The sequence below is a fragment of the Coffea eugenioides genome, chromosome 7 (genome assembly GCF_003713205.1).
Source record: "Coffea eugenioides isolate CCC68of chromosome 7, Ceug_1.0, whole genome shotgun sequence".
Taxonomy (NCBI): Eukaryota; Viridiplantae; Streptophyta; class Magnoliopsida; order Gentianales; family Rubiaceae; genus Coffea; species Coffea eugenioides.
Genome location: NC_040041.1, coordinates 35882504 through 35898294, shown reverse-complemented (window position 1 = coordinate 35898294; position 15791 = coordinate 35882504). Strand labels below are relative to the sequence as shown.

The 15791-nt window shown below is 31.2% G+C and overlaps 1 pseudogene; it reads right to left on the bottom strand.

The window, feature by feature from the left end:
* Positions 1-1410: 1410 nt before the first annotated feature.
* Positions 1411-15590, bottom strand: LOC113777311 (annotated as a pseudogene).
* Positions 15591-15791: the final 201 nt, after the last annotated feature.

Here is a 15791-nt window from a genome sequence, read left to right as displayed (position 1 = left end):
AAGTATTCACGAAGATTCTTTGTATGCGAATGAAATCATTGATGCCTTTCTGATATCATCAGAGCAATCTGCTTTTGTCAAAGAGAGGGAAATATCAGACAATATCTTTCTGGCCCAAGAATTGTTGGAATCAATAGACACAAAAACTCGGGGCCACAACATGATTCCCAAGGTGGATATAATGAAGGCCTTTGACTTCATATCCTAGCAATTTCTATCCAAGTTGCTGTGTAAATTTGGATTTAATGGCTAGTTTATTTCCTTGGTCATGAACAATCTTCAAGAAGCATGGTTGTTTATTTCCTTGGTCATGAACAATCTTCAAGAAGCATGGTTTTCAGTGCTTGTCAATGGCAAGCCCTTCGGCTTCTTCCAAGGTGAGCGGGGAGTCAAATGAGATCCACTCTCCTCATACTTATTCTTACTAGTTGTTGAAGCATTCAACCGAGGCTTGAATGCCCTACTTTTGACGGGTAAACTCTCTCCATTCGTCCTCCTGAGGGAATGTATCCCAATCACACATCTGAGCTTTGCTGACGATGTCTTGCTCTTTATGAAGGGGGAGTGAATAGACATCAAATCACTACTAGAGTTTCTCGACACTTATCAAGTGGGCTCAGGGCAGCGAATCAATAAAGACAAGAGTTTCTTTATTATCTCCTTACAATGCTTGATGGCTACATCATGGCAAACATCCCAATGGCTAGATATTAAAGGCCGCCAGTTACCTTTTCAATATCCAGGCTGCACGCTAGCAAAACCAGACCAAGTCGAGTGAATTTTCAACATATAATTGACAAAATGAGAACGAAGCTAGCTGGCTGGAAAACCAAGGCATTTTCAGCTGGGGGTCGTGCATTGCTTATCAAGCACGTCCTGATGTCAATACCCCAACATATCATGGCTGTTTTAGAGGCCCCAACAAGTACTTTACGCCAAATGGAATGCTTTTTTGCTACCTTCTTCTATGGCGAGATGGAGGGGAAGGAGAGGAGACATTAGAGGGAATGGAAGATGCTATGTAAACTAGTCGAAGAGGATGGCTTAGGGTTCATGGCACTAGAGGCTATGCTGCAGGTATTTAGTTGCAAGCTTTGGTGGTGGCTACGAACTACCTCTATGTTATGGACCCGTTTCATGACTGTGAAATACAGGCAACAATCGCATTTAACCCAGTTACCAATGTCCAACAAAGGATTGAAGACATGGTGATGACTGCTACAAGCTCGAGATTTTGCGGAGGATCACTCGTGACGATTGATATGCACAGGTCGTTTATCCTTTTGGCTTGAAAACTGGTTGGGTATGGGCTTGCTTGCTACAGGGAAGGCTTATGTCCCTTGCCCGGGACTGCAAGTCAGTGACTGTTTGGAAAATGGGTCTTGGAACTTACAACCTGTCGAGAGTGCCTTATCCCCTAGTGAGATACATGACATTCGGACCTCCCCAAATCTCTATCTCAAGTGGTGATGATCGTCTAGCATGGTGTCCCTCATCCAATTGACTCTTTAGCATATCTTTAGCACTACTACAGCTGCGCTCACAAGGTGCCTCAATGGTCTCATGTCTGCTGATTTGGGATAAACGACTACCATACAGAATTTCCATCTTTATGTGACAGCTGTTGTACTCCTTGTTGCCTTTTCCAGAAATTTTACAATAGTTTGGTTTCAACCTCTCATCAAAATGTCTCTTCTGCTCGAATGAAGAATTGTCAAACCACGTATTCCCGAGTTGCGAGATCACGTCGTAACCTGGAGCTTTCTGCACTTCTCTTTCCTTCATCATATTTCTTACTTTGTTACCCCTTCCCACTTTTCAGCATCAGCTTGCACTTGTTATAGGGGTATATAATATCCAGTATTTTACGAGTCCAAGTCAAAAAGATGATTTGAAGCCAATTCAGCTAGTTCAACGTTCCCATGGACACGGCAGGCTCCGAGTAGCATGCCCTATATGCCAGCATCTGTAGTAAATGGCATGCTCCTAATCACTTGATGTACTTCTTCAAGACGACCAGCTCGGCCAAACAAATCTATTAAGCATGCATAGTGTTCCATTCAAGCTGTAATTCCAAATTCTTGGGTCATGCATTCAAAAAATTTCTTGCCCTCTTCAACTTGGCCGGTATGGTCACAAGCAGATATTATGGCCAGAAAAGTGACATGGTCAGGTTAGAATCCATTTTCCCTCATTTCATTCAGTAGAGCCAAAGTGTCCTCAAGGTGTCCACAGTTCCCATAAGCAGCAATTATGCTATTCCAAGAAACTTCATTCTTGCACTCCATCAAGTCAAAAGCAGTACATGCTAATTCCAAGTGTCCACATGTAGCATACATGTCTATCGCTGCGCTCTCAGCAAAAAGATCTGAGCTAAATGCTCCTCGAATCATGAATCCATGTATTACTTTGCCATAATGCAGTGCTTGAAAGTCTGCACATGCACAAAGAGTTGCAGATATCCTAACAGAGTCATATTTGGCTCCTTCTAAACCCATCTGATAGAAAATATCAATTGCTTCCTCCGACTTTGCATTCTGGCAACAGCTAGTAATTATTGAGTTCCAAGAAACAATGTCTTTTTTGGAAGTTCTGAAGAAAGCTAGACGTGCTAGGTCCAACCTTCCACTTTTTGCATACAAATTTGAAATTGAACTTCCTACATAACACCTGTCTTCAAACCCATTTCTAAGAACACTACCATGCAACTCCCTACCCTATTTTAGAGCAACCAAACCAGCACAAGCTGGTAAGAGACTTGCTAGAGTTACTACATTGGGCCTCATTTTCTTATCCAGCACCCATCTAAACATTTCTAAGGCTTTAAAATCCATTCCATTGAGCACAAATCCCAAAATCATAGCAGTGCAAATGACGATATCTACAGCAAGGCAAGAGTTGAAGATTTTAGATGCCATCTCCACAGCCCTGCACTTAAAGTAAATATCAATAAGTGCATTCTTCAAGAATACGTCCGTATTGACATTGTTTCTTAATATGTAACCATGAATTTCCTTGGCTTGATTTAGGGACTGCAAGTCAGAAAACAATGAAAGTATACTTGTAAATGGTGGTTGAGTCTGGTATAGCACCCATAGATAACATTTGGCAAAACAAATCTAAAGCTTCAGGCATATGCCCACTTTGACCATAGCCCCCAATCATTGCATTCCAAGTTACAAAATCAGCCTGCGTTATCAAATCAAATAATTTTCGTGCATCAGACAAGCATTGGCATTTTGCATACATAGCAATCAAAGTGTTAGCAACCGAAGATTCCATCTCCAACCCACATCTGACAAAGAGCACCAAAATAAACCATCTGTTCTGAACCACAAACTGAAAGAATACAAGCATAACTAATTGAATTAGGTTTAGTTTCATTCATCCTCATTTCTCTATACAACCCAAACACATCATCCACCAAGTTCCTATCTTGCGCATAAGCATTACATTCCACAAAACACTATCCTTTTTCAGGCATTTTATCAAATAGACGTCGCGCTTCATCTATACAACCATTCTCCGCATACAATTTAATCAAAGCAATACCCACAAACACATCCAACTCAAAAGCCAAATCTCTAATCGACCCATGTATTAATCTACCTAATCTCAATGATTGCAAACCACAACAAGCCTTGATTACATAAGGAAAAGTGTACTTATCAGGACAAGTACCAAAACCCAACATCTTATAGTAAAACATTAATGCAAAATCAAACCAACCCACCAAAGTAAATCCCCTAATCATCCAATTCCAAGGGGAGGCATAGTACAACTCAAGTTGAAAAAATAAGTTCTTGGCATCAAAAAACTTCCCACGAAGTATGTAAATTCCCAAAACCCTTGTTCCCAATAAACCCAAGCTATTAAGTCCATTGACAGTGATTTGGGCATGGATTTGCTGATCTTTTTGGATAATGGAAGGATTAGAGTGGCCAGGCCAAGAGGGATTTGCAAGATTTTAATACTTGAGCAAGTTTCAAAGCTAAAGCTTCTTCTGCTTTCACTATGTTTGTGTGAATGCAATGGCTTGTGGTGCATAGTTTTTGGACAGTTTTTAAGGCCCTGAATTTTTTCGTGATTGAACATGGAAGTTTTCAATACATTTAAGGTCGATTTTCACATGCCTTTGGTACTCATTTTCTTGGCCGGTTCGGGGCATATTTGCAAGAAGTTTGAACTGGATCAAAGCACGAGGGAAAAAAGAAGATATGCAAAGTAAAATTAAATGTCAGAAAATAAGTAAATATCCAGAAAACGTGATACGTCTTCTTTTGTTCTTTATTGTTTTATAGCTGTAATGGCCTTTATCTTCACTTTTTCACTATTTTTTTATTTTTTTGTTATTTTCTGCTGAATAAAATTTCACGAATACAATAAAAAATAGTATCATTTTTCTTCTGTTCAAATTTCTCAAGGAAGGTGAAAAATAGAAGGTTATTATTTACATTGTTGATCAATTGAGAAGGGGGACTAAGAGCCTAGGAGACATAGTTAGTATATTTTTGAAATAATATGATTATATATTGGCCTAAAGATATGGTATTAAAAGTATGAAAAATCGTTCAAAATATCCCTCACATTTCGCCAAATAAATTTTTTGTCATTCATTTTTAAAATGTTCACTTTACGTCCATTACAAGTTTACCTTAACAAAATTTAATCCCAATCTAAGTTTTTGACCACTTTCAGGATGAAATCACCACGTGATCTACATATAGTTATTTTTTTTACTGTACAAAAAGATTAGATCCCACTTTTTAGTGATAAAAATGAATATGGATTGGGTTTGATTCCTTTTTTTATTTTGAGAAAAATGAATATAGTTTGAATTAGATCCTACTTTTTTAGGGTAAAAATGAATATGGATTAGATAATTTATTTATAATGAGGTTCAAACCTGCACTCGAAAGTTATAACCAACTATCTCGTTTGTTGCAAATATACAAGTCACTTTTGTAGCATGCGAGGTGTTAAATCCCACAAGAAACACAAACCAATTACTAAGGCCTAAAATTCCCTCTATTATTTAGTCTATCAAGAATTTTTAACAAAAGTAAAGCAATATCATTACTATAACAATGCACTTGAAAGTAGTGAAATTGGAGCATCTCAACTAAACACAAGCATTCTAGGGTGTAAAATCCACTAAATGTACCAAACTATCAATGAAGTGGTTAATTATCACTAACTACTCTTGTCTTGCCAAAAATACATTTTTCTCAAGTAATCAAGACTCGCTTTTGCTGATGAACTGATTATTGCCAACACTAGAGTTTCCCTATTTTAATTAGGGGTGTGTATCGAATTTGAAATCGGTAATTTGGAACTTTGAATTTGGAATTTTTCAAAATTTTCGCATCAGAGAATCCGACCGAATTCGTGTTGATCTTGATCCCTGTCTTTTGATATTTACAAAATAAATGGATAGTACTAATATCTTTTCTAAGAAACAATTTGATTCAAAGAGCAAGAGCATTTGAAAGAAGATAGAGGAAGACGAAAGCTGTCGGACGCTCACAAAGACAATACCAGATGTCCGATAAACTGTGCAGATCATATCGGACGCAAGCATCAGAAGTACCGGACGTCCGATAGAATTGAGATGATCTTTCAAATTCTCTGTCTGCTATCGGAGGCAAGCATTGGAAGTACCAAACGTCCGATAGAATCTTTCGAACTTTCTGTCTGCTATCGGATGCAAGCAACGATAGTACCGGACATCCGATACTCCTAACGGCTAGTTGACTGTTTAGTTAATTTCTATCCGTTGGAAGCATTAATGAAGCACTTTTTTGGTCTTATATAAATAGTGCATGGTCAGAAACTTCAAACAATTTTTGGATACTGAAGATATAAAAGATATAGAGTAGTTTTAGTGAGAAAACACTCTCCAAAGAAGATTTGTAGTCTTGGTAGTGTGAAGTTCATTGTAAATTTTTCATTTGTGAGTGAATACTTCAATAGTATAGCTCTGTGAGGGTTGTCCTGAGGGATAGTAAAACTTCCTAATTTAAATAAGTGGAGCTTGGGCAAGGAGAAAGTGAGTCTTCCTTTGTACACAAGATTGGTTGTATTTCATCAATTTGAAGAAACTTGTTTGAATTGATCTTCAAGTTCAAGAGGATCTTGGTAGTCAATTGGTTTGCAATCCTTAAATTGCTTATCTCTTCTACTTCTATCAAGTGATATTGTTTATTCATTAATTGATTTATTGTGTGATCACCTAGAAAAGATGGTAAATTTCATATTGAACAAAAAGGTGTCTCATAACCTGATTAGTCTTTTAAATAACCTAATTCACCCCCTCTTAAGTTGTCTTCGGACCAACAATTGGTATCAGAGTTTGGTCTTCTAGAGATTAAACTCAATCTGTTTAGGAGTAAAGATGACAACTAACAATGTCATTTTTTGGAAGGACAATCTGTAATTAGACCTCCCATTTTTAATGGATCAAATTATGTGAGTTGGAAAGAGAAAATGATTATTTTCTTGCAATCTATTGACATTAAATTATAGTTTATTGTTAATAAAAGTTCATATGATGCCTCAATAGTAGATGAAAATACTCATAGATTTAGACCAAAGACAAGAAATGAATTGACTGCAGAAGATAGAACTCATCTCAATTTAAATGCAAAAAGCATGAATGTATTATATAGTGTTTTAGACTCAAGTGAATCTATTAGGGTCAAAGGCTGTAAGTCAGTTAAAGAAATTTTGGACAAATTAAAAGAATTTCATTAAAGTAGTGAGAATGTTTGAGAACAAAAGAAATCTATACTGGTTACTAAATATGAGTCATTTAAAATGGAACCTCATGAAGATATTGACAAAATGTATTGTAAATTTAATGATCTTATTAAGGATTTAGAAGTTCTAGAAAAGAAATACTTCTTAAGAGAGAAAAACAGAAAAATCTTGAATGTTTTGTCCAAAAATTGGGAGAGTAAGGTGACTGCTATTGAAGAAACTAAAGATTTGAATTCTATGCCTATTGAATCTCCTATTAACTCTCTAACCTCTTATGAGTTGAAACTTAAGACTAAAGTATAAGAAGAAAAAGATGCAAAGGTAGAAGGAGCATTGCTCTAAAAGTATCTCAAGATGAAGATGACTCGACTTCCTTGAATGGAGAAGATATGGATATTGACGACAATGATCTTGCTCTCATCACAAAAAGTTTCAAGAGAATCCTCAACAAAAGAAAATTCAGAAAAGAAAGACCTAGAAATTCATTTCCAAATCAATTCAACAATACAAGAAACAAAGGAAAGTAAGAGGCCAATAAAAAATAAAGCAACAAATGCTATGAATGTGGCCAACCTGGACACTACATGAGTGAGTGTCCAATAAAGAAGAAAAAAGAAGGAAAAGCTGAAAGAAAATCAAAATTCAACAACTTCTAATTCACATGAAATGAGTGCAACTCTGATGGTGAAATTGAAGAGGAAGAAGAATCTGCACAATTGACTTTTATGGCCATTGGAGATAATGAGATAACAATTTCTAACCTTTAATTTGAAAGTGATGATGAAACTGATGATGATCTTGAATCCTTCATTGAAAAATTGCATGATTGTTTGAAAGAATCTTATGGTAGAAATAAGAAATTAAAACATAAAATTAAATTTTTTCTTCAAGACATTGCACGCATTTTTCAAGAAAATAAAGAGTTAAAAAATGAAAATGATTACTTGAAAAAACATGAGATTGATCTACAAAATGAGTTTGATAGAAAAATAAAACTTTGTGACATGTTCAAAGAGGAACAAGGTGATTTGAAAAGAAGAATGGACAATCTAAATGAATTTCTCCAACATAAAAAATAAAATTATTTTCAAGAAAATGGATTAAAACCTTATCTTGACACTCATGAAAAACAATTAAATTTGGTGCAAATGAATTTACCATTCATAAGAGAAGAGAAGTGAGATCTATTAAATCTTTTCATGCAAATAACTCTTTGATTATGTGTAATTTTTATTGTCAAAAAGGTCACATGAAAAGTGATTGTTATGTGAGAAAAAACATGAGAAGAGGCATAAAATATATGTGGATAGTTAGAAATGATACTACTCTCAAGGATCCAAACCTCTTGATTGAGAATAGTTTTAAAAAGTGGATAATTTTTTGGTTGAAAATGATTTTAAAAGGGGTATTGTGGATACCACTCTTTTCACTTAACAAAGTTCCAATGATATTTTAATTGTGCAAATATATGTGGATGATATTATTTTTGGTGCTACTAATGAGTGTTTATGGAAGAATTTTTTCACTATTATGCAAAATGAGTTTGAGATGAGTATATTGGAAGAGTTAAATTTCTTCCTTGGGTTCCGAGTGTTTCAAACTCAAGAGGGTACATTCATTAATCAAGCAAAGTATACAAAGGAACTTTTCAAAAGATTCAGAATGGAGGATTCGAAACAAGTTGGAACGCCTATGTATGCATCTACTAAATTTGACAAAGATGAAGAAGGTACGAAAATTCATGACAAGAAATATAGAGCTATGATTGCTACAAGTATTTTATAATACTTTTGATATTTTTGATGTTCTGAACTAAGTTCCTTTGATGGTTTTTGAATGACTAATGAATATTGGTTGACATAAATATTGGTCTCATTAATGTTCATTGTTATTTTTTGTATCTTTTGATATTATTTTTCTGTTATTGGCTGATGATGGTTGCCACTACTATTATTTTTTATGGTAATTACTCTCTACTTTTATGATGACAAAAAGGGGGAGAAATTACTAAATGGATGTTGGTTTGGGATGTTATGAGTAAGGGGGAGTTTCTGATCATTTTTCTTCCTTCCATCCATTGTTTTGTCATCATCAAAAAGGGAGAGAATGTTAATCTTGATCCCTGTCTTTTGATATTTATAAAAGAAATGGATAGTACTAATATTTTTTCTAAGAAATCCTTTCAATTTTGAAGCAATTTGATTCGAAGAACAAGAGCATTTGAAAAAAGATAAAGGAAGACGAAATCTATCGGACGCTCATAAAGACAATAGCGGACCATCCAACAAACTGTGCAGATCATATCGGACGCAAGCATTCGAAGTATCGGATATCCGACAGAATTGAGATGATCTTTCAAACTCTCTGGCTGCTATCGGACGCAAGCATCAGAAGTACTGGACGTCCGATAAAATCCTTCAAACTCTCTGTCTGCTATCGGACGCAAGCAACAATAGTATCGGACGTTCGATACTCCTAACGACTAGTTGGCTGTTCAACTAGTTATTATCTGTTGAAAACATTAATGAAGCACTTTTTGGTCTTATATAAATAATGCATGGTCAGAAACTTCAAACAACTTTTGCACACTGAAGATATAAAAGATATAGAGTAGTTTTAGTGAGAAAACACTCTCCAAGGAAGATTTGTAGTTTTGTTGGTGTGAAGTTCATTGTAAACTTTTCATTTGTGAGTGAATACTTCAATAGTGTAGGTCTGTGAGGATTATCCTGAGGGATAGTAAAACTTCTTAACTTGGCTGAGTGGAACTTTGGGCAAGGAGGAAGTGAACCTTCCTTTGTACATAAGATTAGTTGTATTTCATCAATTTGAAAAAAATTGTTTGAATTGATCTTCAATTTCAAGAGGAGTTTGGTAGTCAATTGGTTTGCAATTCATTTCTTCTCATTTACTTATTGTTATGTTGTGTTCCTTAAATTGCTTATCTCTTTTACTTCTCTCAAGTGATATTGTTCATTCATTGATTGATTTATTGTGTGATCTCCTAGAAAAGAGGGTAAATTTCATATTGAACAAAAATGTGTCTCATAACCTGATTAATTTTTTAAATAACCTAATTCACCTCTCCTCTTAACTTGTCTTCGGGTCTAACAATTCAATTTCGATTTCAAATTCATACCGAATTTAATTTAGAATTTCGTAAATTTTGATTTCATCAAATTCGAAAAATTTTATATATTATTATATAATATAAACTTTATTATATAATATAATTTTTATATAATATTATATAATATAATTTATATATTACATATATAAAATATATATATTAAAAAGAAATTTGAAATCAAAATCAGTATTTGATTTTTGATTTCGAATTGTGAATACTGATATATTATTATATAATATAAATTTTATAATATTATATAATATAATTTTTATATAATATTATATAATATAATTTATATATTACATATATAAAATATATATATTAAAAAGAAATTTGAAATCAAAATCAGTATTTGATTTTCGATTTCGAATTGTGAATACTGATTTTGATTTCAAATTGTGAATTCGAAATCGAAAATTTAGATTTGAAAAACCCCATTACCGAATTTGAACCAAATTCAAAATATATGAATTAGAAAAACCCGAATTCAATTCCTATTTCTGATTTACCAATTTTGAAAATTTCAAATTCAATTCGAATTCAGTCGATAAAACGAAATTTTTTGATTTTGCACATCCCTAATTTTAATGGTGAAATCACAAGTGGAGGTTTCATTAAAACGAAGAAATGTGAAGAAAATTCACCCAAGTGTATCATTACTTTCATGTTCTTTAGATTCTGCTTATTCTATTTCCATCATTGTTAACTACTCACATATATTAATAATAACTAACATGAATTGTAAATTATGATTAAGCATTCACAAATGTTCATGCACAAAGTAAGTGAACTTGCAAATACAAGATATGGCAATTGGTAACCACAATTAATCCATAATTAAAGTACAAATAGATTCATCCACCCTAAAACAATAAGAATATATCTTAAATATACTGACAGTGTATACACTATCACCGTTTGATTCATGACATGTGTGCAAAAATTGAATTTCAAATTCAAATTCAAATTTTACATAGTTATCATTTATCCAATACTAATAGTGTATACACTGTCAGTGTAGGAAAGATTAATCCAAACAATAATATTTATCTTACCTAGACATAGTAGATAGAATAGAAAAGCTTAAGACTTTAATGCAACTGAGACATGTCGAACCTGTTCAATAATAAATATCTATTCAAATAAAATACAAATTTTTGTATATAGCGATGAATAGGAGCGAATTCACAGGGATTGAAAAAAATTTCTCTTTTTAGAGCCTAAAGTAAGGGGAATTTTTAGACAATTTAGAAATAACTCAATAACCAATTAAAGAAACAATTAACGAAATAACTAAGAATTAAATCAACAATAAATATGACTCTAATCAAATGTACAACTTTTCAGATATGATTCATACAATTAATCATTGATGCAAGGATGATTTAATCACTCATTAATAGATTGGTTATAACCATCAACAAGTTCTGATAGCCAACTTTTCCTTAGTTTATCGATAATCAAGGTACGATTATTAACTATTTTCCTAACCAAGAAACAACTCTAGATATGACCATAGGATTTAATTCTCTAATTGCATTAAAAATTAGAAAAGATCAATCCTAACTAACAGACATACTATGAAGGTTCATTGAAGTTAGATTATACGTTTCCCTAACATGGGACAAATCACGCTAGTTGCCACTAGTATTAATCAATCAAAAAATTATGAATTTAATTGATTAATATGGCAGTAGATTACTAGATTAATTCAAGTATCGAATCCTTGACATTCAAATAACAAAATAATCATAAGAAGTTGAAACAAAAGACGTACGAATACTAATGAATAAAAGAAATAAATAAAAATAATTCAATCTCATAGATATTTGAAACCGTATCTTCAAATTGACCCTTGACTAGAAAAAGGGATTAGTTGCTTTCCATTGAAAATAACTCACGCAGTTTCATTGACGAAAGTTGCCTGAGGTTCGACAACAGAAGGAGCAATAGAAAAGAAAAGACGAAGAGAAAAACTCTTCGTTCTTCCTTGGTGCCGACTGCCAAGACTAATCACCCCTTTCGCTAAAAACAACTATGACTTTTTAAAGCCAACGCAAACAAGAAGACTTCCTTGTTCTCACGTCTCTTACTTTCCTAAACTACTAATACTTCCTAATTTTTTCCAAAGAAAAGGAGATTCCCTAAATTGACAAAAGATAACTTATTTGTTTCTTAATACAAAAAGAAAGACCAATTATCTCAGATAAGGAAACATGCTTCTAAGAACTTCCATTCGAACTGGGATACTACCACTCGTAGTAAAATCTCGAGCCTCTGAGACTTGACAGTAGGATTTGAACGAGCCCAAAAAGAACTGGCTAAAAATTTTCATTAAACCACTTTTTACTCCTTTTCTCGTCATATTCCTGCAATTAGCACAAATTATCAAATATGAGTAGAATTTATCCATTAATACAATATTTGGCTAAAATCAAGGGGGAAATAATCACAAAATTAATAACAACAATGCAACCTATCAGCAACCAAACATAAATCCAACAATAAAGAAAGAAGGAGTGAAAAAATTACTCATTCAATTGAAGAAACAAGAGTTTTCAATTTCCGTTATCTTCATTGTCTTCAAAATATTGAGCACATCAAGAGTTCTCCAAGAATTCTCCAAGAAAAATGAAAGACTAAGCTAACTAAAAAAACTAGAGAAATATGTTCAAGAAAACTAAGGCTCCGTTTGGATTAGCTGTTTTTGGGGTTGTTTTTCAAAAACAGCACTGTAGCATTTCGTTTTTGAAATACAAGTCCGTTTGGATTAGTTGTTTTTTAGATTGTTTTTCAAAAACTATATGAAAAACTTTTACTGTAGATGTTTTTTGGATTATTTTTAGAGGTATTTTTAAAACATATTTTTGGGTATTTTTATAATTTTATTTTTACATACATTTATGCATTTATAATACATTTATAAATATTTATAAATAAATATATTTATATATTCGCTAAAAAATATATAAATGTATTATAAATGTATTATATTATATATAATACATAATATAAATATATTTATAAATGCATAAGTGTATATTATTATAAATGTATAAATTATAAATGAATATTATATAAATGTATAAATTATAAATTATAAATTATAAATTTTATATTTTTATATAAATATACATTTATGGATTTATAATACATTAATAAATATTTATAAATAAATATATTTATATAAAAATATAAAAATTTATTATAAATTTATTATATTATATATAATACATAATATAAATATATTTATAAATGTATAAGTGTATATTATTGTAAATTTATAAATTATAAATGAATATTACATAAATGTATAAATGTATAAATGTATAAATTATATATTTTTATATAAATATACATTTATAAATATTTATAAATAAATATATTTATGTATTTATATAAAAATATATAAATGTATTATATTACATATAATACATATTATAAATATATTTATAAATGTAAAAGTGTATATTATTATAAATGTATAAATTACAAATGAATATTATAAATGTATAAATTATAATTTTATTAATATATATTAATATTATGTATAAATGTATTAATATAATTAATATAAATGTACAAATGTATTAATATTATGTATAAATGTAAAATTAATATTATGTATATTAATATAAATGTATTATATTATGTATAATACATAATATAAATGTATATTATAAATATACATTAATATATATATTATGTATAAATGTACATTTATATAAATGTAAAATATATATTATATTATATATAATTTATATAATATATAATATTCATATAAATATATTATAAATATGTAAAAATATTTTTTAAGTAAAATAAAATATTTATAATATGTAAAAATAAATATATAAATATTTAATATATATATAATATACATTAATATTAATTATAAATATTATAATATTATAAATATGGTGTTTATATAATATTTCAATTTGTAATATTTATTGTATATTTCATTATATAAATATTCATATAATATATATTATATAATTTTCAATTTGTATAATATACATAATATTGTATATATATAATATAATATACATAATATAATATATTATACATAATATACATTATTACATTATTACATATTATGTATATTATATATTATACCTAACATTATTAGACATTATTATACACAATAATGTACATAATAATATTATACATTAATAATGTATATATTATAATATAATGTACATAATATATTATGTATAAATGTTTACACATTTATGTATACAATATTACATATTATGTATATTATATTATGTATATTATAATATATTATGTATAATATTAATGTATATAAATATTTATATAATATATAATATATATAATTTTCAATTTGTATATTTCAATTTATATTAATATAATATACATAATTGAAATATACATATGTAGTTGTTTTTGATATAATGTTTGGATATGGTGTTTTTGGAGTTGTTTTAGAAATACACATTTACTGTAGCATTTGGGATGTGAAAAACAGTTTTTCAAAAACAGCCCCAAAAACAAGGATCCAAACACACCCTAAGTCTTTACTCCTATATTTCTGGTTGTTTCTTGTTGCTAGAGAATCAAGAAAAAGCAGTCTTTGAGTTCCCAAAATGTTGCTGCAACATCCCCTCAAATGTCCCTAAAAAAGTGTGAAAATGATGTATGTGGAAGGTGCTAGGACTGGAGCAGTGATTGGTTCGCGATCTAACCGGTTGAACCGGCTGGTTCAACTCAGGTTTCTAAACACTGCCTATTAGTGCTCTACGCTACTAACACGTTTTCATTTCAGCTTGGACGTTATGTGTCATGTTTCACACGGACAAAACATGTTGTGCCTACGTTTTACATATAATTCTTTGAATTATACTCTCTCCGAAATGTTTGTTGCATTTTAGGATTTCAACTTTTTAATAATAGTGGATTGATAGTGTTGTTAGAGGATTTGTTTCCAAAATTACCTTTAAAAATTCAAATTTTAAATTTGAATTTAGTATAAAATATCAATAAAGATGAGGACAACATTGAAAAAAAAAATCAAAAGTGACTTTAATTTGACAAACATTTTGGAATGTTTCAAAATAGAAGTTATTACACTTTTAATGGGATGGAAGAAGTGATACAACTTTTCAGTGTTATGCATACCATTTACTTCGTGTCTCGTTCTCATTGGCTGTGCCTTTCTCTTTAATTAATCTGTCTACTAACTGGCTATGTATGTGTGTGAAGTGGCTTTCTCTTTGACCAGTTGACAGATTTTCTATCAATTCAAATGCACTTCACACCTGTATGTAGCCAGTTAGTACACGGATTTAAGAAAATTCTGCTATTTAAGTCCCAAACTTCGTTCTACTATCAATCATTAGCCGACACTTTCTTTAGCAGTCCCGATTCGATTAAGAACTAGAGATCAGAAATGGAACTCCAACAAATACTGCATATGAATAGGGGCGAAGGCAACACAAGCTACGCAAAGAATTCATCCTACCAAGTCAGTCTATCTCTCTATCTCTCTCTTAACACACACACAGAGTAGTACTAACTCATGCTATGACACGTTGATATCTAAAACGGACAGAGTTTACGAACCCATCCTTGCAAGTCATTTTGGAGAAGCTATTATACCTGACATATTCCATAGGTTTGCGAAGAATGCAGCAAAGCTTCTCCGCATGGGCAAAGGCTTCTTTAATAGTCTTATCATCTCTCTTGCCAAAAAACCAGAGAAATCGGACATGTAAATGTTTGTTTTTAGATATGTAGTACCAAGTTGATATCATGTGTATGGGAAAACTTTTATTTGGCATAAGTGATAGGTCACAATTTTGTCATTTATTTTATAATTAATTCCCTCCTATTATCTTACCAAATGTGTATTAATTGGTGGATTCTACTCACTTTTAAA